This window comes from Apus apus, chromosome 1, assembly GCF_020740795.1.
Source record: "Apus apus isolate bApuApu2 chromosome 1, bApuApu2.pri.cur, whole genome shotgun sequence".
NCBI classification, from domain to species: domain Eukaryota; kingdom Metazoa; phylum Chordata; class Aves; order Apodiformes; family Apodidae; genus Apus; species Apus apus.
In genome coordinates, this window is record NC_067282.1 from 129,436,355 (window position 1) to 129,463,314 (window position 26,960).

General features: G+C 38.3%; 1 protein-coding gene across 1 annotated transcript in view; it reads left to right on the top strand.

The window, feature by feature from the left end:
* The window catches only part of LOC127384000 (potassium voltage-gated channel subfamily KQT member 1-like), a 499,795-nt gene that overhangs the window by 126,560 nt on the left and 346,275 nt on the right, over positions 1-26,960 (top strand).

Here is a 26,960-nt window from a genome sequence, read left to right on the forward strand (position 1 = left end):
CATCTTAGTATCTGTATTGAGTGAGTGGAGAGAAAATAGTGGTTTTATGGTTGAATTTCATCCATAATGGTATTTATGAAAACATGGCATGGTTCAGTTATGACTTACAGCAGCTTTAAATGCAACAAATCTACTCTTTGCTTTTCTAAACCATGTTATAAACCCTAAAATTCAGACTACAGAATTCATACATTAATTTTGTTTTTCTTTGCAAATTGTTAACTCTATTAAAATTAAAATAATTAAGGAAGATCTTTTTGTTAAATGGTTTGATTTCATACCAGAGCTAAATCCCAGGTTTTATTTGAAGATTTTTATTTAACCATTCTAAAAGATTAAGAACAAATTTAAATTAATAAAAAAGTCAACATATAAACAAAGTATTCTATTTTTTTTCCAGTTACACTGGACATTTAGTATTTCACAACACTTCTGGATATTTTATTCTAATTTTGGATGATTTAAAAATAAAAATCTCAAAAAACTGACTTGAGAAAAACATCTGCAGCTCAGCCCTAGTCTCAGTGTAATCTGTACGGCTTTCTTAGGAAGAAACCCCTACATCTTCAGAGCAACCAAAAGTGCCCAGATTTGGCCTGCATTTGACAAATAGTTTGTCAGTGATGAGGATTCGTTCTAAGGCATGGTTTAAAATTTGTAATATTAATTTCTTTGTTTAAAAAATCACTACAAATATCGTTAATATAAAAATGAGGCAAAATGTAGATAGGGATCAATCTAATTAAAATTATTTTTATACTACAGTGTGTAACAGTATAGCGTTGAGTGACAATCAGGTAGACTTCCTTACTTTTACTGAATTGCTCTCATTATGGGGGTAAAAGCAGTTCATATTCACTAAAATCACCCAGGTTCTGCAGTGCAGATCTAACAAGTTTCTTAAATCTTGGTACAATTTTAAATCCTGCTGGATAATTTAGCCATTATAGAGGAACTTTCATTGGTTCAATTCAAGGCAGTCTCTAATCATATGTAGGTATACTTTATAAAAATAACAATTTCTTGAGGTTACTGTAGTTTATCCACCAATGGATTGAATGCTTTTTGTGTGAGTTTATTTTCTATGAATAGATAAGATAAATTAGTAATTCTAATTTAAATACAAAGCACAAATAATTATGACTTATCAAATTTAAACTGAATTTTAGAAAGTATTTAACCTTTGGAGTATTTTAGTTGTAGACTTTCAGGTTAAAGCCTTCAAAAACTTTTAACCAGTTTCTGAAATACATTAAGATTCAGCTTCTCACATATTTGAATGTAAAGTAAATCATACTAAAGCTATATATTTTAATTACTAATAGAAGAATGTATAGTGGGTTTCATGAGGACTTGCATCCTCTTAAATAAATGACTTGTCTAGCTTTGTAGTGTGGAGCTAGAAATGATCCTCAGATTTGTGCAAGTTGTGCTTGTACTTTTGTGCCTTACATTTCTGGATGAAATCTGAGCAGTTTTTTAGGACTTAATCCTGCTGGCTTTCTGTGACACAGCACAGGGAATAGAGGATGTTGAAGACTTCCACCTGTATTTTTGGCACATGTAGAACCGCCAAAATATGAATGTATATTATCGTAAATATGGGAGAAATAAATTGGTAATAGGCAAGATGAAACTCTTATGTGCTGCTTCAGTTTTGTTTTGAAGACTTGAGTGAGTCTTAGAGGAGATTGGTGGCCCTCTTACCCACATGGGTAAATTTAATTTTGCTTGAATGCTAGCTAGCTTAACTGCATACCTCTTTTTATTGTGTTGTTTTTTGGTTTGGTTTGTTGTGGGCTTTTTTGTTCCCTGTCCTCCCTTCTCCTCCTGCTCCCCCCCCCCCAATACTCTACTGTCAGCCAAGAATAACTCAAGGCTGAATTCAGGACTGCTTTTTAATGCTTTAAAAACATTACAGGAATTTATCTGATGCTTTTCATGCTAGATTCAATTTATTTATTTTTTTTAAGGCACTTAATAAAACCAACAACTCCATGAAAGTAGCAGCTTGCTCACGTTGGAGCTGCACAGAACAAAGGTTCTGAACCCAAAAATAAAATGCTGGTCTACAGAAGAGACTGCCTGGCAACTCTCTGGCTTCAGGCCTGTCACCATCCAGAAAGCAGGCAATGTAGGCAAGTTTTGTTCCATATGTGTTCCCCAAAATCTTGTATGTGTATCAGAGCACTTTGGCCTTTCCTGCCCTGAGCTTTCTGTGTAATTACTAGAGCTCTTCAGGACAAGAGGGAACAGTCTCAAGTTGTGCCAGGGGAGTTTTAGATTAGATGTTAGAACAAACTTCTTCCCTGAAAGGGTTATTAAACACTTCAATAGGCTTCCCAGGGAGGTGGTTGAATCACCATCCCTGAAGGTGTTTAAAAGGCATATAGATGTGGTGCTTAGGGACATGGTCTATCACTGGACTTCATAGAGTTAGGTTATGATTGGACTCAAAAGATCTTAAAGATCTTTTCCAACCAGAATCATTCTCTGATACCAGTTTTTATATTATTTGACTCCTTTTCTGACATACGGACTTTTTATGGATGACTACATATTCTTTGCATGTGTGAGAATGGGTAGCAGATTTCTCTTGTAGTTTAATGGGAGAAAATGTAAATTTTTTTACTTAAATTTTTACTATGGCTTTTCCTTATGCATTGAGCAGCGTTTTCTGAGCAGGTTTTAGGTGGTGTGAGAGAGAAAAGGGATAGCTACTAAGCTAATACCTCGCTTCTATCCTGCCTCTTAGGCTTACACTGTTGCCACGGAACAGAAGGGTAGGGGAAATATATTACACTTCGTGGCCTATACCGAGCCCTCTGCATTGCCCCATCTTATACCAGTTACTCTGCCTTGTGGGACCAAGCCCTTCACAAAGAGCTTTCTCTGAGACTGTGGTTAGCTGCGCTCTAACGTGAAAAATAATTTTGAAATATGATTGTGCATTTGCTGAGAGATGTCTTTGCACATTCTTTGCCACGTATCTTAGCACAGGCAGACACCAAAATGTACCTGCTAAGTGAGAAAGCATGAAAGCTTTGCCCCCTGTCATCCAGGCTGGCAAGGTGCTGCTCAAAACCCTGTTGGTTCTCTTATTCCCCAGTCCCTCTGCTTGAACCAGGAGTCATGCTTGCGTATGGCTAGTGACAACAGAGAGCTGCACTCCTGGGGAAAAGTTACTGGAAATCTGACAGTTATATTATTGAGCAAGGGACTAACCTAGGTATGTCGGACCTGATGAAATTTCAGAATCTGTATTGTTTGACTGTGTGATACAAGCATGGCCCCTTATAGTGGCGTTTTATTGTGACTTATCTAGTGGGAGCTGATACACAATCGTGCTGCTTGTTTTGCAGAGATCATTAAGCAGCTATGAGATCAGCATTAGTCTTGCACTGGAATAATTTCCTATTTCAACTAACACAGCTGCATGTTTATTCTGAAATATTTGGATTCTGAAAATTAAGATGGCAGCTTAGGTCTACCACTTGCCATCTTAATGAAGTAGGAAATTCTATGGTTTTGGACTCTGTGTTATGACTTGTGTTTTATTTTTAACGTTAATTGATTGCCAGCACAATTCATTTACAGTAGCTAGTTGCATGGCATTACCAGGTTTTCTTAGCTGTCTTGGAAAATTCATCAGTTTGGTTTGGGATGACTCACATGTTATTCAGCAGTGTCTATATTCTTGCATAATTTCTAAAGAGGAATGGATATAAATGTTTAAAAGCTATTAGATAGTAGCTGTAATATTTAATGTTAGAATGAATGTAATCTTTCATACCAGATTGATGTAATAAGATATGATAAAAATACCTTTAATTTTCTAGAAAAGGGAAATTTCTTAAAAGGAATATGTATCATACACTTCAGTAGCTAAATCACAGAATTTTTGTAACTCTTATAGATGAAAGATTATAAATTATCCCTGTACCATGATACTGCACAAAACTGGAAGGAACTGTGGAGTAAAAAACATGACTAGGAAAAAAATAAGTTAAATCTCATGTAAACTCATTACAAGACTGATGTTAGTTAAAAACTGGAATAAAAGATGGGATGCTGAGTTTATTTCTGTCCCCAGAATATAATTTTCCTTATAAATTATTACAACTTTAACAATATTGGAAAAAACAACAACAACTTGTTCTGAATGCATGAAGATTTCTTGTCTTTTTTGTTCTCTCGACATTTTGTGGTCACCTTTCATCTGCAGTTATCTGTACTATCCCTTCCAATAGAATGAAATTATATAATTAAGTTTTACTTTCTGGACAAGTGTTTGCTTGTTTATAGAGTAATTGCAAATCAGTTTCACAGAAGACTTATGGAATTACAAGGAGGAGCTAGGATACAGCAGTGGTGATTTGCCAAGTAGACTTATTAAATACTGTTGAATGCAGAGATAAAAACGCTCATCTCTGTGGAGAGGTAATGAAATGGCTTTCAGATTAATATTGTTCTGACAAAGCAAATATTCAGTGTACTTCTCTGCTGAAAGTCCCAATCTTTCTCCTCAGCAATGCAAAGTGCAGAGGTGATGGAGAAGTATCCAGGCAATGGGTGGTGCTGAAACTACAGAACAGCTTTTGTACTCCAAATGAAAGTGGGTTCTTTTTACAGTCCAGCCTGATGCATACACTGGCAAAATAAATCAAGTGCTGGCCAGCTACAGATAGCTGGAATACTTTCCAGAGCAATCGTTTTACTAGGAGTTCTGTAACTATCTAGGGTATCAAAAGAGGTTTCCTATGAAACTGCATGTGACACGGGAAGCACATTAATGTATGGTTTTATTAACAAATACTATCTGATGCTATATATTATGTTATTGTTATCCTAAAAATTACAACCCACTAAGTGAAAAATGTCAAAACAGATTGGTAAGGAATGTCTTGTGAGTATGAATGAACTTAGCATGTGCCAGCCACGGGTAGGTGGAATGTGCCACTTAACAAATTATTCTATTTTTAGCACCCTAACCTTTTTCATATGCTTTCAATCAGGAGACGAGCCTTATGTATGTAAGGCGGCCAAAACAAGCTGCCAGTTGTGGCCTTTCCATTAGCTTTCCATGGTTTTATTTTGCAGACCAAACGCTGAAAAATCCTGCAGCAGCTGGCTGTAGAGTGCTGGCCCGTGTGCTGTAGCCATGGTGTGGAATTTCTCTGTGTTGAGTATATTTAGACAGCAGCACACTTACAAATGTGTTGTAAAATTGGACGCCTGCCGGGGGAGGCTTGGGCCTCCTTGGTTTACTTACTAAGCCTGTGTTTCAATGGAGAAGCAAATTTGATTTTTCTCCCCCTCCCTCTCTCTTCCCTCCCCCCCCCCCCCCCCCACTCTTTTCCCTCCTCCCCCACTCCTCCTCTGCTAAAGAGGCATCAGTGACTGGTGAGAAGAACTGACCAACTTGACCTCCTCTCCCACTGGTGGTCATGAGAATAATACTGGGGGAGGTCAAAGGTTAGCTTTTGAATACTCTTAGGAGCTAATTTATTACAAGGAGGGAGTTTCACATTGGCTGAATTATTTTCTTGAAGAGAAGACCACACTTGAATTTGTTTATGCTTTGTGTTCGTTGGGAGTTCTCTTTAGGAGCCTTTCTATGCACCTGTGCAGAGCACAATAACAGCTCTTTTCTGCAGGGCGGAATAGCCGACAGCCAGAGAAAAAAAATGGACTAGCTTGGAGCAGAACCTGGAGGCTATTTGATTACAGAACATAGTCCGGAGGTTTTTTTTCATTGTAACTCTTTTCCTCCCCCCTTTTTCCCCTTATCCTGTTGCTGGATGTTTCTTGGCTAGTGCAACGTGGGGAAGCTGAAATGGGGGAGGAGGGAAAGAAGGAGAGCACATTTGTGCAAGCACCTTGCTGAGAAATAAAGGCATGGATTCTTCAGGAGATAAAGATCTGGCTTACTTGCAAGTCAGCAATACTAAAAGCTGCCATTCTTCCTTTTGCTGTTGGGATGCAACAAAATGATATATTCTGCATGTAGTTCTGGTTGTCTTAGCTGCCTTAGAACACTGTGATGCCTTTATGAGTTATGGGTTTGGAAATTATTTGCTTAGGTTTGTGTCCTGTCTACATTTAGTCTCTCTGCTGCTCAGCTACAGCCCAGCAACCTACTCTCAGTCATTCCTCCTGATTTTGTACAGTGTCTAGTGATATCTCAAACATAAGTTACAAGCAGCTGTGGCTGCATATTCTGTTGAGATTCCCATTATCCAGAAAATCTTTACCTATTGCAGTGATTTTTCTTTTTTCAGAACAACTCCTAGCCTTTGTTGGCAGTTTAAAGGTCTGTTTTGCGTTAGGAGATGGCTGTACTTCAGGCTTTCTGTGCACTGAAATCTGTAACTTTGCCTGCATGTTCTGCTCATTTAAATTTGTTCAGATTGTTGTTAAAAAACAATGAAAGCCAAATTTATATATAAAAAAGCAACTTTATTTTGAATGTGGTAGGATTTGGAGGCTGAGCCTTGCTCAGCACTGGGACCTGGGTTTGTTGGGGAAGTTTTACATATTCCGCATTTCCAAACACCAGGAGTAGGGAAGGCTCAAGCTTTAAATGTGCTCATTAGCTTTGTCTGTGCAGGCGAGAGGGATGAAGCCACTTTGGGGGGCTTGAGAAAGGATTATGTAGTTCCTGGAGCTGTAGTCAAATTTAAGGAAAGCAGACTTTTTGCCCACAACACTTCTCCCTCCCTCTGCAGTTTACTTTTTCTCTTAAATATTCAGACATTTGTCTGTTACAGTTTTGGAGGGAGATTAATACCTATTTAACAGTTGCTGCTAGTAAATGTTTTCATCAGTTAGCTTACCTCATAAAAGGCTGTACTCCTCACAGACACAACAACAGGCAGGGGCACCCTTATAACAAAGACAGAGGAAGGAGCCCCCATGCTGGACCCTCCCAGGGCTGCCCCATGGTCCAGCATGGCCTATCAAAGTGAGTCAATGGGAACATCTCTCCAAGTCACTTCACAGGCTGAGGGGATCACTGCCTGAGGGTATAGGACTCATTATGGGGTGCAGGGGAAGTGCATCGTGGGAATGGACAAAATTACTACAGGATGTCTAGTGGAGGAAACGAAGGTGGATAAAGGGGAGAGCTCAAGGTGGTTTGTGGAGGAAGAAGTCTGGAAAATAAGAGGGAAAAGGTGAGAAAAGGGTTTGGCTGTGTGTAAACAGTTGATTGTCAGTACTTGTCTAGCCACACCCTCTGCCTGATCAGCAGTCTGTCCTGTTTTCTTATTAAACTCCACTCTTTTTTGAGGGACTTTTTATTCTGTGTGCATATAGCAGTCAGCAGCTGGAGTCAGACCACGGGTTGCAGGGGCTGTGGACCCTGCAACTGGTGTGAATGAGGGTTTGCAAGTCAGTGTGTGACTGCTAGCCAATATGAAGCCAGACTAGCCAGTGAGTAGCCTTGGGAAGCCAGGTAGAGGCCAGAGGTTCTGTGAATTGGCAAATCTAGCCCTTTATGGGGGAGACTGTGGGGCTTTTGAGGGTCAGGTGAGTGGAGATAGAATGTGCCTCAGTGAGTGACACAACTGGAGATGAGAGGGTGCAATGACTGATTACTGAGAAGACCGAGTGTCTAAGAGCAGTTACAGGAGGAATCTATAGTGTTTATCTATTGGTGGAGGTCACCCCTGCATATAGTAACAGCTGGAGTGGGCTGTGGGCCTTAAGGGCTTTTATGTTCAGGCCAGCTACTGCAGAGATCCATATTCTATACGTATGTATATGTTTTTCTGTAATGAACCTTCATCCCGGTCAGCTAGTGAGAGGAGCAAGATGAGATTATTGATACTCTGCATGAGTGCTGAGTGTTTCTCTCTGTGTTGATCTATGTGGCTGGTCATGTGTGCCTGCCTACTGGGAATACACCCCTTCCAGTTGAACGTGCAGGCATGGAACTGCAGCAGCCTTGCCAGGTTTCTGGAATCAGCAGCTGAGGAGTTTGTTTAATGTCACCTGGAGGGGGAGTTAATTGTTACTGCTGAGTGCCTGGTGCTGCCAGCAGTAAAAGTCTTATTTTAGGCAAAACCTCATCACACAGTTGGAGCTGTGATGATAAAACCGGAGATCATAGTGATGAAACTGAACAGAAATATGTGCATATTTCTGTATATCTGGAGGGAAGAAAACTAAGTGGCATTTTGCCATGCTCTTTCACTGAGGAGTCCTACAGGCTTCAGAGGACAGGTATCATCATGGTAAATGGGTGGACGCTGTGGTGGTCTAGTAACAGGAGAAGTTAGATCTTCTCATTTCCAGCAGTGCATCTGACCAGCATCCTGAGCCAACTTCTTTTTATTCTGGCTACGTTGTCCTGTGAAATAGGAAGACATCTGAGAAATTCTGCCATCTGTGCTTAATGAAAGGTTGTAACTGAGCATGTGCTAACCATTGCCCTGGTGGTGCTCATTCTGCATTGCAACACTTAGGCCTGCCCTTTGTTCTCCCTCTTTTGTCCTTCAAGTTATAAGATCTGCAGGCCAGAAACTGTAGTCTCTTCCACTTGGATTGTGTCCACATCTCTTACAGCAGTATAAATGATAGCATCTATCTGCCAGCTGAGGTTACCGTTCTGTGAGGCCAGTGGAAACTTTGTAGAGCACTACTGGAGTGTGCAAGGGAGAACTGGAATGGCATCATTATTGTGGACAGCTAACACCCAGGCCTGTAGTAAAAGTGTGTCTGCTTTATGATACATTTTCTCTTCTGTTTCACATGCTTTTGGTTTTGCTCTCCAAAGTGCTGTCTTTTGTGTGAATACAGAACAGTTGTCATTGGTTCACTGGGGTTCAGAAACACATTGATAAACATAATCAACGTAAGCAAAGCTGAGTAGACCTGTCATAAGTGCAAACTGGCATTAAGGAAACTGGTTTGACATAGTGTGTGCATCACTGCTGTTGAGGAGCTGGGGCTTGGGTAGCTTCAGCTTTTGACTTCAGGGTAACTTATCTCTGTTGCATTAGATGAAGCCTACATGCCAAACTTGTTTCTGTTTTCATCACAGAGGAAGAAATTTTTTATGCCCGTTAAGTTCAACAGCCAAAATAATACCATGTTAATAGATTGTGTTGATATCTGGATTTTGCAGAGTGAAGGAACACTAATTCCTGCTTAGACCAAGTGGAGCCAGCTTTGTTTCAGACTGTCCATGTGTAGGAGGTAAAACGATGCCTAAATTTTCAGCTGCTTCCTCAGGGAGTTGTCAAACAAGGATCCTACATTGTTCTCCAATATTTCTTTTCTGATCAGCAAGGACATAGAGATGCAAAACACAGTTTCAAAACCAAACAATTGAAATTAAGTTGATTTCAATTTATATACATGCTTAACATATAAAAGCTCTAGTTCTCTACAGAATTAATGAACTAAACCACAAATAATTACTTAAACCATTTCATGAGCATTCTTAACATTGTTCTTGTTCAGGTTTAACTGCAGTCTGCTTTACTCCCTCCTGGGAAGATGTTCTTTCTTTTTCTTCCCTTTCGAAATACAAACATTTTGACAACTTAACAGAATTGGTAATAATGAATATCAAGTAAAGATAATAGCTGTTTTTTTCCTTCTATGCATTAGTGACACTGAGTCTGTGTGGACTGCTCACATCATTTTTCTCTATTTCCTTTTCCACTTGAGGAAATCTTGACTTCTTAAAAATTAATGTAGAGCTTATGACTGGTAATAACCTTTTTAGATGTTTTGCTGAAAGCCTGAAGTCTGATAGACAGATTCATCATGTCTCTTCTACTTTGAAAAGTCACATTCTGAATTTTGATATAGAATCTCTTTCCGTTTTTTAGAATAAGCAATTTGTTGGACTGAAAATTGTGAGCAGTAAAGGCAAAAACAGAGTTTATGATGGCTAAAAGCTGTGTAAAAATGTGGCAGTTTTACAGTGGAGGATCTACCCGATATAACCAGAAAGCTTTGACTTGTGTAGTTATAACTGTAACCCAGAAGCTGATAAGTAAATTATTCTTCCTGTTATTTTGTTCCTTCACAAATAAGTGATGTTACACCACCTTATTTTCAAACTAAACATTCATAATATTTGACAGCCTAGGGAAAAGTAACTATTGCTACATTTATTTATTTATTTAATAATTGTTGTGAAGACTGCTTTTTGTAAATTTGTAAAGAAAAAGAAGCAGCTTATTAAGCAGGTTTCTGGTTACTTATTTACTAGTTCTAAAACTTCTAGAAGGGAGGGCTCTACATGAGTAAATGCTGTGTATACACAAAAACAATCATCAGCCCCATAAAAAAAAATAATTTCCCCTCTTTTAAGGGACAAAGATAAAGAGTGAGTGAAGTGGAAGACATTAAAAATTGTATCTTCTCCACAGAGCTACTGGCTGCTTAGCTGATGTGTGCCTAAGCTGCATGCTGAAAATATCACCGTTCTAGTAGCCCCCTTTCATCTAGCAGGGTTAGCTGAAGTTAAGGCTCTGAGTGGGTGAAGACTATTTGCTAGATCTCCTGCTGAGCCTGCTAAGACATATATTGTGGGGTAATTTCTGGAGTTTTGCCAGATGCAAACAGGGGGCCCCCAACAAGCCTATTAAGGTAGGAATGAGGTTGGAATGCCACACTTTGCTGCTCTCTGTTTTCCACTGTCCCTGCTCTGCTGACCACCAGAGAAAAATAAATTAGGGATTTTTTTTTTCACTATAATGTCTGCCATCCTTTATTATATGTTGTAATTTATAAATAGTTCATCTGATTAACTGTGATTTTTTTTTTTTTTTTTAATACTTATGAATAAGAAATGTTTTCCCATTGACTTCCCTCCTTGTCTCTGCAAGTAGTAGGACAAGATGATAGGCATCCATTTTATTTTGTTATGAAGCTGTAAATCTTTATTGACCTTTTGTTGATGTAGTTTAGGAGGATCAGAATTAAAATGAAGTTTTTACATACCATTTCAATGTTTTTAAGAATGTTGTAATTGGAAAGTCCTGTCAGTCTTAACTCATTTATGGTTCAGCAAAGTGTTGTAACTTGGTTCTCAGGCCTCAGCTACCCATTGTGAGACTGATTTTCATGTATGGTGGAATGTGTAGCTTGTGACAAAAAAGAGTTGTTGCCTTAAAGCTGGGAAATGCAACTGACTTGCTATAGTACTTACTGACAGTAAGGAATTCTGGAGGTTGGATGTGGTTGTCCAATAAGGAGGTCTTCTAAAGAGGCATGTTCTTGAATTTATTAAAACAGTAACTTTATAGGTCTGGAGTACGCTCCTTGCAATGCGCTATAAAGCAGTTTGGGTAAGGACATTTTTTTATTATTATTATTTTTTTGTTGTACAGGTTGTTCATCTTGGAATCATTTGGCATTAAACTACTCTACTGTATGTTGCAGACAGATGTGGTTTAATGCACAAACTGAATAGCCTCTTGCTCTTTCCTTCAAGGTTTCAGAACTAGATTTTATAGTTTTTGGCAGTCTGTACCTAGAAGTTTCAAAACTGTTCTGTAAGCAATATCTTGTGTCATAAATTATCGCTACCATTTTAGGTTTGTAAAAACCCTACATAAATCTCCATGTAAGCACAACAATAAAAAGTGCAAATGTGTTTAGTAACGTTCCTTGGGTCACCATTGCTTTGAGTTTTGTGTAACAGTACCCTAAAAATTACAACTGGAAACCTATCTTATTACCTATTTGTTAACTTCCACAATAACATACTGCAGCAGTAAAATCACTAAGTTCTGCTGTTTATTGCTCTTTTGATATGTGGCAACATAAGTGGACCACAGGCATTCCCAAGATAAAACAGGAGGAGGCTTTTTTCAATATTAATAGTGCAGATGTCAGATCTTTGCCTCCTTGGAGCCAACAAACCGAATGCGATTGTTGTGGGCTTTCTGGGAAGTTTACTTCATGCAACCTCTGAGATCCTTATTTACTGGTAGAGACAGCATTGCTCAACACATGGTTGCCATCACTCCCAGTCGTTTTGGAAGAATATTATTATCCAAATGACTGAAGTGTTATTGGAAACATCCCTGCAAGTTCAGCTATACTATATGCTTTATGAACTTATAGGAAAATATGGTTCTTGCTTCAAAGAGCTAATAATGAAGTTCAAAATGAGGCACACCACATCAAAAGAGAGTTATAATATAGGAGGGAAGGAAGACAGAAGGAACTGAGGTGCTTTTGTGCAGTGGGACATGCATAGCAGAATCATGCCTTTAGCTACTAACTGGCTTAAGTAGCTCAGTTTAAGAGGTTTAATTGTGGTTGCTCCAGCCAAGTCGCCCTTTCCATGTATGTGCCCTAGCTGGCAACAGAACTTGGATCTGAATACAAAACCTGCTCTTCTGTCCTTAGCAGAACCATGACCCAGATACATGAGCAGTGAAACAGCTGCAGAGGACTAGAGTCTGCTGGTGAACGAAGAGTCTAACGCAACCAATCTGGAAGTGCAAGCAGCTGCATGAGATTTCTGTTTTGCACCTGATCTACTGGTGCAATTACATTTCATATTGTAACTGCAAATAATAATAATAAAAAATATCTCCCCACATGCATTTTTTCATGTGGGTGTCTAGCCACCCTTTGTCTTTATACAGATGTTATATTCTGAGGAGTATTGCAAGGTTTCTGCAAAGGATTCTCATTTTTCAAGTAGTTAGTGAAACAAAATGTAACATTGATTTCTTCAATTAATGATGGTGCTGGCATCTCCTTGCAATAGGTGGAGCATGATCTGCAGAATAGGTAGGCCAGATGGTTGACAGGATATGCTGCAAGAAAGAGTGAATCTTTCATGTATCTTGGCTTTTAAAATTGATAAGAAATACAGAAAGTAGATTGGTTCAAGGGAAAAGAGGTCTTTGAATGACTGAAAAAGGTGCAGTAGGACAGTTGATTAGAAAAATGTCTGTGCATGATTTTAATTTTTCCCCGAACAAGGAATATTATTTGCTACAACTGTGGGAAACGAAGTTCCATGGTCCTCCATCATAGTTGGCAGGGAATGCAGCTGAACCTGGGTTTCCTATTACATAATAAATGACAGCACGTAAGATATAAGAGTGGACACATTTTTGGTTTTGTCAGAGATTCCTTCCTACCTTACAATTGCTGTGAATATACCCTTTAGAGATTTTTGGCTTCAGGCTATGATTGTTTCTTACAAAACCACTGCAAAACATATTTTTGAAGCCCTGTGCCAGAGGTGATGGTTGTGGAGGCGAAGTCAGTACGTACATACTATGGATGCATACCAGAATAGAAAGAATTGCTTAATTATCCTAAGACTCTCAGAGTAATTATTTCTTTTCCTCGATTTCTAGAATTGGAGGCTGCATGTCCTAGAATAAATGATGTAGTTAGGATTTGGTGTAATGTAAAATTCACCGAGACACAGATCAAAATCATCCCACTCTCCATTGTGTTCTGCTGTTGACAGTAGGCAACCCTGTTGCTCCATGATCTCAACACCCTCATATTTCTTATTCTTTGATGAACCCTGCATGCCATGAGTGGCCCTTTAAGGCTAGCTAAAACCTGTTCATTAACAACTCAGTATGTTCCTATTGGATCTACTGTGTTCTCACTGGCAGACAATCTTTCATCCCTGTGTGTCAGTGCTTCTGAAACCACAGTTGCTGCAGTGCTGCTTAGTGAAAGCAGGTCTGGAGTAGAACTATTCAGCTAGCACAAAAAGACCTCAAACTCAAGACCTCTTGTGCAAGCAGTTTATTAATATTTTGCAAGCAATGGGTATTACAGGTACTTTTCTGCTCTTGTATTTCTACTGTAATTACTTACTCAATGTAGATAATTGTGTTGCAAAATCTAAAATAAAATTGCCAAAGTTGCCAGTTAAGACCAGCTAGTAGTCATTCTCTTGCACAATTTGGTTTGAAATAGAACCCAGGAGATAACACCAGCCAGTAACTTGACTGCACAGACAGCTGCTGTTAGTATGTTCAGGTGAAAGCTCTGGCTGTCCAAGACCTCTGTTCTACCTACTTCTAGGCTTGGCCATTCAGTGTGTGAGTTTGTGGTATAAATTCAGCCATTGCCAAATTATAGCATCACAAACCTGCACCAGGTCACTTTACAGATGTGATTCTGTATGGAAGGGCTAAGAAGAAAAGAAAAAACCTTCCCTTTTCTTCCACTGTGCACTGTTTGACCTCTTTCATTCCCATGTAAAGCAAGCAGATACATTCCTTGCTTTCCACTTCTCCTCAATAAAGAGAGGGAGAAAAAAACGATGTCTGGGAAGGGCTGGCAAAAATAAAAAAATGTAGATTGGAGTATGTTTAAAGCAGAAATTTAAACCAGTGTGCACCTCAAAGGATGCAGAGGGCGCTCAGACACCAAAAGAATATGTACTGCATTGAACCTCTCTTTCTTAGTTTGTGCTCAGGGCATTCAGTAAACTGTCTTGTATTTTATTTTTGAAATTACGAAACAAGTGATTAAACCTTCAAGTGAAGGTATATATCCGATCAAGTGGAAATAGTTTTTTCTTATGCAGCTTAAATTCAAGATAGGATACAAACAGTGTTTCTAGGGTTTGTTTGCTTTTGGGGAGGATAGAGGGTGCTTTTTGTTGTTTTTACCAGAATGAAAACTACTCGAAGGAATATGTAAGGTGATGAGCTTTCTTGAACTCTGGAACTTTAAATAATAGTTGAATGGTATTTTAAGGATGAAAGCCAACATATATTGTATGCAAAACATTATATTTTTTTTCCTTAGGTATACTGTGTTTAAAATTATGGGAGAGTTAAGCTTGGAAATGTAAATTGTTCCTTTGATAGAATATTTAAAAGTAAGTTTGTACATTTGGATACTTAAAACCAAAACTGAGCTCTAGTATCAATCGGCCTAAGATTTCCTGACACTGTCTGTGGTACCTCACCATCCCTTGTAATAATCAAAACTGTCTTTTTCCTTTACTTAAATTTCAGTTTCAAAACCTGGCTTGATCAAAATAAAGGTATCTTGGCTCTCTTACTTTTTTCTCTCATATTTTTTAAGCCAGATTTTTAGATGTAATCAGCATCCAGCACTAAGAAATCTGTTGTTTTCTGTTCACTAGGCATTGAAGCATAAGAATTAACTTATTCCAGCTCCATTTATTTGTGCTGCATTTCTTGTTGTTGGTCAGCTTTTTTGAAATTCAGTCTTTGAATATGCCTGCATAATTAGATATGGTATGTAGGGCATTACCTAGAGTGAAGAGGGATTCAATTCTCACTCTCGTTCTCGTTTTTCAAAATGTTTATATCTTTACAAAATTTTTTCATTTAGGCTGAAACTACCCCCTTCTATTGCTATGTGGAAGAAGCAATTTTCCAAAACTTAACCCTGTTTAAATTTGTTTTTCTAGCTGAGAAAAGTACTTTGCCATGTTACACATCCATAAAATTGCACGTTCATAGTATATTTGAAGTGGTTGGTTGTTTCTTTATTTTTTCTTTATTTTTAATCTCTTTCACCCAACAAGATTTCAGTGCTTTGGAAAGTCATAATCCCAAGTCATACATCTTAAGAAAATCTGTTTTGATATAACTGCATTATAGGAGTTTGATTAAAACAGTTTGTGCTTGCACACTGGCCTTTCTTATACTTCTTCCCTCTTTGATCTTTGTCTTTGCAAAGATCACTCACCATTCCATTGATCCTGGGCATATAAGTATAATAAGTAATCTGAGTTGATTTTCATTTGTGTTTGTTGAGCTGACAGATACAGTCTGCAAGGCGAGAGCGGACTGCTTCTGTGCTCTGCAGCCCATATGTATATATTCTGGTTACTAATATTTATTTAATTGTGTTTTTCTTTCAGAAGCTGTAATGAGGATTTTACTTAAATATTCTATATGGCATGTGAAAGAATGAGAAAAAGGTATTACTCTAATCCAGGTCCTAGGTATCATAGAATCATCCTGGTTGGAAGGGACCTTGAAGATAATCAAGTCCAACCATAACCTAATCCCCCTACCATAACCTCATATACCTGTTCAGTGCTTAAATCATGTGGCTAAGCACTATATCTACATTTCTTTTAAATACTTTGAGGGATGGTGACTCCACTAGCTCTCTGGGCAGTCTCTTCCACCAGTCTCCTCTTCCCTCAATCCTCTGCAATAACTTCTGAACCTACTGACCAACTGCAGTCACATTTGCTAGGAGGAGAATTCTAAAATATATTAAACTTCTAGAAGTGGCAGTCAGGTAGTACTTAACTCTCAAAGGAGTTGCCCTCCAGGGAGGAAAAGGCTTTCAGTGTCAATGTAATCCTTGTCAGAGTGCAGATAATCCACACAGTGGCAGCTTGAAAAAAGGCATTATTTTGTGAGTTCTGCTGTTTGCAGATAGGGTTGGGCTTAGAGTGATCAACATCAGAATTAATCACAGAAGCGTCAGTGTATGGGAAATTTATGGGAACATTTCTTATTTGCACACTTCCTGTGTATGTGACACCCAGCCAGCTGTTGGGTGTGCGCACACTCTTCATCAGCCGCTGAGGCTGAGTTTTGGGAGGTCAGTTCTCAACTGTCTTAGGTTCTTTCTGTCTCTACTTATGAAGAAACAATAGGGTGTATTAACATGAAAAGTAGATACTTCTTATGAATCTGTGTAGTAGGATGTGTTGAAAACGTCAAGCAGTTTTCACTAGGAATGCCTCTTACTCCTTGGAATATAACTGTGGTACTGAATGCTCCTGTAATCCAAAGCCATCTTCTGGAAATATAATATGTTACTAGTATGCTACTACATATTCCACTTTTTTTCTGAGAGACGAGGAGAACTTGCCTCTTCTACATAAATTGTAAGATGATTCTGTGATGGCAAATACAAGTTGTGGTGGAGGCTGAACTGTTTTCCTACTTGCCAATTTCATTGTCTCAGGGAGTTGGTGGATGCATCCAGGGCGGCCCCACAGATACCACTGCAGTTTGCAGTCACTCAGGCTGTATGCAGTATTTGCCCAGAGTTTTTGAATATCCTGCAAAATGGGCTGCAAGACATCCAGAACTCGTAAGGGTGGTGATAGCATGTAAAGCAATGCAGGAGAAATTACAGACTTGAAATAGGAAAAAAATGGACACATTTACATAGTTTTCCAAGGCCCATATTTACTGTTACCTCCCCAGGTAGAATGAACAAGCTATGTAGAATACTGTAATTGTTGTCCTTGTCCAGGGTTCAAGTTTTCTCTTTTCTCATGTTGTCTGTATTATCCCCAAATGCAGTAAGAAGGCGTGGCTGTGTGTTCATGACTCACCAGCCGCTGATCTCAGCAACTATGCAGTCTGTTGTTTATCTGAGAGTTAAAAGAGGATTTTTAAGCACAGGGCTGTACTTTTTGATATTTAATATTTCAGCTTTCATTTCCACTGACAGTCTGGAGCAAACAGGGGTCATGACTTAACTTGTCTGTGAAGTAAAGAGAGCACTATTGATGCTATAAAGATAAGTCATACACATTACAAAGACCACTTTAAAGTCACATACTTGAAGAGGCAAGTGTTTGGAAACCAGGGCATGCCAGATTTATAATTGTCTTTGTGATACTAATTCAGTGCTACATACATAAGCATAATGATCAGAGCTGTTGATAATTTAGTAACATGTTTTGTTGATTCTTCTGAATGCATTAAGTATTTTAGAATTCTGTAGTGACACTTTAATGAAATATAAAGTATCTTAGCAAAAAGAATTAAAAAAAAAATTGCATTTGTTTTCCTGTCAAAGTGATACCTTGGCAAGACTGAAACAACACTATGTTGCAGTAGGCTGCTTATGTTAAATTGGTAGCAATTAGGAATGTATTCTTTAATTGTCTGGCTGCAGTTTCATCTATGTCTGAGGAGTAGATGCACAGGAAAGCTGTTTGCATGTTTGACTTCTGTAGTTCTCTCATTCACTGCGGGATTTGGTTACCTAAATGTAAGGATCTCAAATGTAATGTCATTTGAGACACGAAGGTATCCCACCTGGCTCCTGGCTGCTGTTTCTGAAGGGGGCAAGTCCTTAATCAATCTTTTCTCCTAACCATAAGCCCTGTGCAAACATTTCAGATGCCTTATAGTGTCTCAAATGACACTAGTGATTACACATAAACAGTTAACAACACAACTGGCTTTGCAGCTGGAAAATATTTTTGAAGTGTAATTGCATGTATAGTCATGCTAATGTGCAGATTTTCTCACATTACTTAATGTTAATCCAAATAAGAACAGATCACTTGCATATCAGATGTCAACATCTTTTAAGTAGTCTGGCACTGCAGAATTTTGTTAAATAGAATAAGACGTGTGCAGCAGGAAGAGGAAGATACAATACATAAATGTATATAACTGAACTCTCTACTCCCAGGGAGGTGTGTGGGCTCATACATAGTGAAAAAAATGTAGAATAATAGTCTTTCGAACCAGAACAGTGGCAGTAGTGATATAACCCAAAGGCCAGTCCAGTTTGTGTCTCTTATCTGTGGTCCCTAGCAGATGCTTAGGGAAGATCATAATCAAAACAAGATAAGCATACAGTACTTTATACTTAAAAGCCCTCAGTAGGATTCTGAATGCTTCAGGAGTATGTCTAGTCACTTTGAATTCATGCAGTCACTTTTTAAATCACTATCCCATTTGCTCACCAGAGACCACTATGTTTTTCAATCAAATATACAAGAATCTCTAATTTATTAGTGAACCTCTCAGAGGACAACAGAATATGAATTGCTTTCCTAGTTTCAGCTTTTGATTTTAGACCTACAAAGAATTCGTAGTAAATTGCCCAAAAACTTTTGGTACAGTATTTCTTTATTTCCCATCAGACATGGAACTAGTTACATTTTCAATACAAAAAATATTGCAATACTTTTTTTTCATTAAAAGAGAAATCTCTTTAGAAAGCTGTGAAAAGATTTCAAATGCTACCTCAGAAATCTCTAGGTCTTAGATGTCTTAAAATGCATTCCTTGGAGTATTATTACATGAGATGTATTTATTCCAGCTTGATATCCAAACACAGATTTTTGGAAATCTGTGAATCCTAATTAATTGGGTTTGCATGTTTGTCTTCTTTTTAGAACTACCCTTCTGGTTTGAAGGCAAGGAGTTACAGTATCTCTAAATTGCTTACCTGGTATTTAGGAGATGGGAGTTTTATGTGAGGTTTTTCATGACCTTCATCTTTCCGGGCAAGATTTCTGTGAGGTTGGTTGTTTTGTCCTCAGGTCAAAACTTATTTTTGAAACCGCTGGACTTTGGATAGTGACTGTCAGCAGATTGTAGCAGACGAGTATAGCAGGTCACAGACCTTTGGGAGTTTTGAGCTCATGAGCGTTATGTTGGATTGGTTTCTAATTGAAGGCCTCTTTGAAGTTGCTAATGCACTAGAATGCAGCACTGAGGTCAAGGCATGGAAAGCTCTTCATAACTGGCTGCAGACTTCTGTCTTTCTTGCAGGGACAAGTTGCTGTGAGAGAACTAGTTATGCAACCTTATCTCTTTGGCATTCTGGTACAGATGTCTATGTGTGCTGGTCTGAAGCTGAGTTGTTAATTTAGCTGCTTAGTTACCAGTGCTTGAAATAGGTTCAACAGCAGACAATACACAGCAAGGATGAGAGCTCATCTTGTTCTTCGGTATGAGATCGTGTTACTATTCAATAAAATTGGGCTTTTTGCAACCATGCCTGCCTTAGTTCATCAATGACCTAAAAGAGAAAAAAATAATTTTGCAAAAGTCAGTGCCTCTAAAGAAGGACATAGATAATCCATGACGTTCTTAAATATTTTTTTTTTAATGTACCCAGAGAGGGGAAAAAAAAGCACAGAAACAGGGAACGTGAACCATGCACAAGTTTCTACAAATGAGCTATACAAAGGTCAGCAAATCAAGTGGACTCTGCTCACGTTGTTTTTGCTTAGTTAGAGAGTAGGTAGTTCGAGTGACCAGTGACCATTGATTGACTGACTTACTGTTTACTGCCCTTCAAAAAGCTGTATCTTATTCTAACTTGTAACATCAGCTGTTAAGAAAATTTGGACTCAGACAGGAGAATTCAGGCCTAATTCTACTTCCATCTCTATTTGTTCAGTCAAAATTTCTCACATCCCTCCCTACTAGAATATACTTGCTTCTACAGCCTAAATTAAGGGAAGGGAAAAAGTTTGTTTATATGAAGTCCACACACTATTGTTGTTGGGACTAAGAGACTACCCAAGGCAAACTTCGTAAGGGAAGGGTAGTTTCTTTGCTTAGGCTAACTCCCACAATGAAAACATAGGGCAAAAAGTCTCCAAAACTTTCCAGTACAGCAATATCATCTGTTTCCAATATTTTTGTTGGTCAAAGCTAAAGGTGAAATCTCTGTAAATCCTTGTCTTGTTTATGTGGAAGCAAATTGTGCATACTGTTTTCATGTAACAGCTTGCAAGACTTAATAGGTGAGCATTAAAGAAAATAGAATTTTTCCATCCAGCTGTCTCTTGCCTTCTTTCAAGTTTTGTTTTTATTTGACAGGAAGCAAATCAGAAACACATAATTTTTTTGTGAGTACAGCAGTGTTTCTCTGTACTCATTGGTTACTCATAACTTGTCTGAACACACTGACTTTCTTGAGGCACGCACAGAACACTTTAGTCTTAGAACTGCCTCACTGACAGTAAGAAGACACAATTAGTCATTATTTAATATAATGCTTGGACTTTATTGTATTTTATAGTCTAGAAGTTTAATTGCCTAAAACCGCTATGTAAGATGTTAGGTTTTAAATCTTCTTAATACATTTATCTCTTAAGAGTTCTCTCCAGACCCCCCCATACTCTCATAGACTATTTATGCAACCCCACCCTGGCCAATTTTTTGCAAATGACTCAAAAACCAAACCCTTATCCAAACTCAGAAAACTCCATCAATGTTGGTTCTATAGATCTTAAAAGTTTCCATTTGAAAATTTTCAGCTGTGTGCAGATGGTTCACAGAATGACCAGAGGAGAGCCTAGAAAAGTAAAAATATTTTTCACTGTTTGTCTACCTGTGTAGGCCTTTAAAATTACAGTAACATGCCTTCTACAAAATTAAGTCCCAGTATGGCATTTATACTGGGAATTTGATGTTGCCACTAGGATATCCTGTCCAGTGCATTTATAAGAGGAAAAATATTTCTAATTGTGAAAGAGGAATGATATCTCAAGAATTAACCAAATCACTGCAAGATCTGCAATCTGAAGGTGCAAAGGTAATTTGTGCATTGCAAGAAGCAGCAGTGGTCTTATTTTTGCACAAGCTCTATGGATAACCACAGGTGTGTGTATTAGAGGTGAGGATGGGGTTGTGATTGGAGCTGTGGCTGCATTTCTCATCTCTACTACACACGTCATGATAACAAGCCACTTAGAACTGTGGGGAGATTAAAGAGGTATCTTATTTCAAGACTGTGGCCCCCAGCTGCCCTGGGCTTTAATCTTTTTTGTGGTCAATCAAGAGAAGCTATCAGGACCTTAGACCACTACTTTTTCATCAGCCATGTATCATAGAACCATAGAATGTATTGGGTTGGAAAAGACCTGTAAAGGTCATCTAGTCCAACCCCCCTACAATAAGCAGGGACATCTCCAACTAGAGCAGATTGCTTAGAGCCCCATCAAGCCTGACCTTGAATGTCTGCAGGGATGGAGCCTCCACCACCTCTCTAGGCAACTTGTTCCAGTGATCTACCACCCTCATTCATATTACAGAACTTTCTCCTAATGTCCAACCTAAATCTACCCTTCTCCAGCTTAAAATCATTGCCCCTTGTCCTATTGTTACATGCACTTATGAACAGCTCTTCCCCAACCTTCTTTTAGGTCCCTTTCAGGTACTGGAAGGTTGCTATAAGGTCCCAACAGATTCTTCTCTTCTCTAGGCTGAACAACCCCAACTCCCTCAGCCTGTCATCTTAAGAGAGGTGCTCCAACTCTCTGATCATTTTTGTGGCCCTCTTCCGGCCATCCTCTAACAGGTCCGTGTCCATCTTGTGCTGGGGACAGAGCTTTTGAGTTGATGTATTGCTTTCCTGTGTTTAAGCACACCAGAATATTCTATAAATATTGGTATTAATAGGTATAATATACTGGAACTTATGCTATAATTTCATTGTTCAGCATGAACAGAGTTGCTGTAGGGCTTATTTTTGTCCTTTTCAACCATGCATATGTAGCAGGATTGGACAAGGCATACTTTGATCTAGTTTACATGCACATCAAACCACAGGCTTGGTTCAGAGGTTTTTTGTTTGTTTATTTGATAGGGAGAGGTTTATTCTTTCAGATTTCTGTGTACATTTCTTTTAAGCACTGGAAACTTCCCTTTTCTCTACAGCAGCAAATCAAAAGACATTAAATTGCAACCTACGTGTAAACTGACATGGGTTTGAACCATCAAGACATCGGGCTTTGACCTATGTGGGGAATTATTTTGTAAACATACTTGCAAAATAAAAAGGTATATTCCACTGAGAATGTTAGAAAATAAAATAAAATAATGTTATTTTGCCTCCATTTTCCTGAAACAGAATATGTGCTTCTGTGGTATTACTTTCTAAACCTAGTTTCAAGCGTAATGCCATAGAGAATGTTCATAGACATTGTTCTGAAGTGATTTATCCTTTAAATCACGGCTGTCTTACTAACTGCCTTCATCTGATCCTAAAAGTATAAATGAACTCCAGGGCTTTGATCTGGAAGGTTCAAAACTCAAAGGAGATTTTCAAGGGCTTTGAAGTTGAGCTCTAGAAGGGACAATGCACTGTGCACTTACTCACTGGGGGAATGCTGTCATCATACAGCCAGGCCCTCGCCAGTGTAGATTCATCATAGTGTTTGATGTAGCATTTTTACATTGGTATTCATTTTGGTTTAGAGTTAGAATACGGGGAAGGGTTTGTGGGGGGGAAGAGTTTTTTTTTTCTGTTTGTCTCCATTTGTTAATTAAGAGAAATATACATTAATTTTCTTCTGATAGAATTGTTCAAAATTAAAAATTATTCTCGGTATCAGTCTTTCCACCATTAAATAAGGTTCTGAGAAACTGTTCAGAGTGTTTCTTAATTCTCAGTGCTTTTCACTAAAAGATAGCAGGCAAGAAAAAATTATGTAGACTTAAAAAAATGTTTTGTGAAGGAGTCTTGCAAATTCAGAAAATGCCCTATGCCCTTCAGTTGTGCTCACACAAGTCAAAATCCTATGCCCAAAAAAGTTGTGATAAAAGTTAGAGTTTGTGATTACATAGTGTTGTGGGGTGGCTGAGCACACCTTCACCATTAAATCAGCAGGCACTGAAGGTAAGGTCTGGATCTGAAACTAATATCAGAAGCACAAAGTAGGATACAAAAACACTAAGTAATTTTCCTCAGAGAACTGGATAAACACGTTTTGATAATTCCCTCAAAATGGTGTTTTAGTTTTTGGTGTGTGCATTTTAGGTTGAGCTGTATGGTACCTCATTGATAAGAATGTTTGATTGAAACCACTAAGCTCATACCTTTTGTGACCTGAAGCAGATTAAAATAGAAGCATTTGCAGATGAAAGGCTTGTAGGTTTATCTTTCCTACTACCTACCTCGAAAGAGCTGTGACCTTCTTTCTGTAATTTCATGGTCCTTTTGTTGGAAATGAGTATCATGAGACTGGGGATAATGGCATGCTGTGACTGGCTGTTTCAATAAAGACAGGATTATGATGATGAGGCTTCCCCCCCTGTCCTTGTCAATTGGTATGATAAATAAACAAAAGTCTGATGGCCTGTTCATCTTGATTTTTCAGGTCGATACTGCCTTTTTTAAAATCCTGGTTTATAAGTTTTCTATTCTCCAGCGTTCATAGCTGGGAAGTACTCATTTTTTGAAAATCATTGATTTTATTCTCAGTTCATCAAATAATTTGCCTAGACTAACTCAATAATAACTATTCCTTATTATGGAACGTTGTCCTGTTCGTTCTTGCATGCAGTTTTTTCCTAGGCTTTTATATTCTTCCTTACAGAATTTCTGGTTGCTCACAGGTACATTACAGCCCAAGAGATTAAATTTAATAATTTTACTCCTGTTGCATATACACTTGTATCATAGTCACCATCTTCCTACCTGGTAAGTGGTCTGGATCCTTGGCTTGCTCCTCTGTTACTGAATATAACTGGAGACATGGATTTTCACCCCTCATCAGAAAATCTAAGTGTCTGTGGTGCATTATCCTGTCATTTCAGGGAGACCTGAAAGTCTTAAGAGGAAGAAGAATATTTCATATCTAGTATTTCGTTCCCCTTTTGCAGCTTTGCTTACCTGTCACACAGATTGAGTCCATTTAAAGCTTTTTGGCAACTCCTTAGCTGTAATTCCCTATACATCTTATGACAATAACCTGGATCATGGATCTATGTGAATTAGCTACAGGTGCTTCAGAATGGTAATTCTTAATCATTGTTTGGGGAACTAAGAAGTATGCTGAACCAGAGTCAGTGCAATCAATAATATTGCAGATTCAATGAGTCCTATGCCTTGTGTAAATCGAAGGGATCCTCAGCATGCAAGAAAAGATGTTTCTGCATTAGCATTTCAGTTCAGTTTAGGAGTGAAATTTGAACTGATGCCATTTACTGCACTTCAGTATATATTGTACTGCACTGTCTTAGCATGCAAATGGATTAATTTGATGAAGTTGAACAAGAAGATGCATCCTAGCTGTGAACAGATGCTCAGTCCACAAGTCTAGACTAGATCTAGCTGGATATAAAAACCTGACATGCACAGAGTACACATCAGTTCCCTAGCAGAAAATCTCTTTTACAGATCAAATAATTTTTTTCTGTCATAGATGCTAATGTAAATATAGCTGAAGTGTAGCAGGTTAGAATACTTTTCTTAATGTATGTATCACTGGAAGTGAATTTTCAGTTTAAAATATTTGTGGCCAGAACTTCAGCTGAACATTCATAATGCACCAGGAGGGCCTACAAAAATGTTTACCTCAGCATTTCTCAGGACATTAATGCTATTTGGAACACAAAACAGGAGGACACGGTGCTGGATGCAGAGTATTGGTATAAAAGGTTGGATTTTTCTTAACAAGTTGTTACTGGATGCATAGTATATTATATTAGCAGCAGTTAATTAAACCTGGGAAAGGTCTGTCTGTGAGTGTCTTTACTTCGTGTCCTGAGTGGTGTTAGTCACTCTTTTTATATGGTTGATCACAGTCTAATGATTAGTGGTGTCACATAGATGGAAATTTTGTTTTGTTTCAGTCCACCTGATTTTCTCCAAGTTTGACAGTGTCTTGGGGTTTATTCTACATTCCATCAAAAGTGCAACTTAACCTTTTAATCTAACAGTAGTTTTGGTATGTTTCAAAAAATAGCTGCTTGAAAGTCCAGCCTCTGTGTGTTAATTTGGTAACTAAGAAGAATGTAACTGTGTGAATAAACATACAGAATGTTACTCTCACACGTGCTACATGATGCTTACATCTATAGTGCATGTGTGTTTGAAAGTGAAGCTTTTACGTGTCCTCCTGCATCACACCGCAAGCCCTTTCTTCTTTCTAAGGCAGATTTTGAGTTTCTAAACTTGAGAACTTTCCTGTCAGTAAGAGTTTACCAATAAGAAAAATATTTCCTGTTGGTGTGGAATGCTGGAAATTCATCAAAGCAGATGTCCTTCGTTTGTCACTGTGTCTAAGTGCCGGTTATGCTGATGCAGAGTGGATGAAAAGAGGGTTTAGGCCTCGTTTTCTGGGGTACTGGCAGAACTTAACCTTCCAGCTGCTTTCCAGCTCTACAGTTTCTCTTTGTTTTTTTCCAAATCATGTTGATGATGAGCTGTGCTGTCTTTTCCTCATCCAGGTAGCTTCAAACTGTGGTAACAGTCCCACATAAAGAGATCTGACATAGGGATGCTTAAACATGAGCAATGGGAGAAGGCTCATCCCTCCTCTGCTGCCCCTCCTTTCAGTACTACACCCAAACCCTACCTGTGTTATGATCCTGCAGGGATACTGATGCCACAAAAAGGGGTTTTTTTAATATGATCCTAAGGCCTACAGACTGGATCCATATGCCATCTGGGGACACTTCCATGTTGGAAAGAAAGACATGGAGAAAGAAAAGTGATAACTCTACTGAAGATTTTTTTTCATAAATTTTTGTTGTCACTTATGTTAGGCTCCTACATTTTCTCTTTGCCTATTTTTCTTTTTTTGCGTGATAAATTTTCCTAGACGATTTAATCTTTCAATTAATATTAGTACTTTTGTTACTCTAATCTTAATACAATCTTTATTAAGATTTTGCCGTCTGTCCTCTATAGGAGTACTGTTCTAGAAGTAGGGATGCTTATAATGTTAGATTTTGTTCTCTCCTGAGTGTAGCAGTTGTGAGTAAAAGGAGTTGGAATTGTCTTTGAACTGTAAATAGATCACTGTAGGTCATCACTGTGGTTTAAAATAGATAAACTGTGATACTCTTCCAAATGGTTAATTTGTCCCTCATAAGGAAAAGGATGCCAATTTGAGAAAAAAAAAGTTTCTGTTTTGCTAAAAGAGGCTGACTGGTGATTTGGGAGTGAATACAGTGAATTGGAAGGAAATGAGATGGAAGGTTGTTTAATCCATATGCAAATAGATACAAAGTGGTGTGTTGTTGGGTTCGACTGGTGTGCAATGTTTGTCTGAAGTGTGCATCTCTGGTGTACTGTCAGTGTGTGTTGGTAAGTGTGAAGGCCTAAAATGTGGATTAGAACATATAATTAAACCTTTCAGTGTATTTCCTAAAGTTAATTGAAGTTTTGTATGGTGGTTCTGTTCAAAGGCTGGTGTGTGTCTAAGCTGTATGGAAGTAAGCGTAGAAATCGGTCATATGGAAGTGGGTTTTTTCTTTCAGATAGCAAATGTTCTGTGCCTGCAT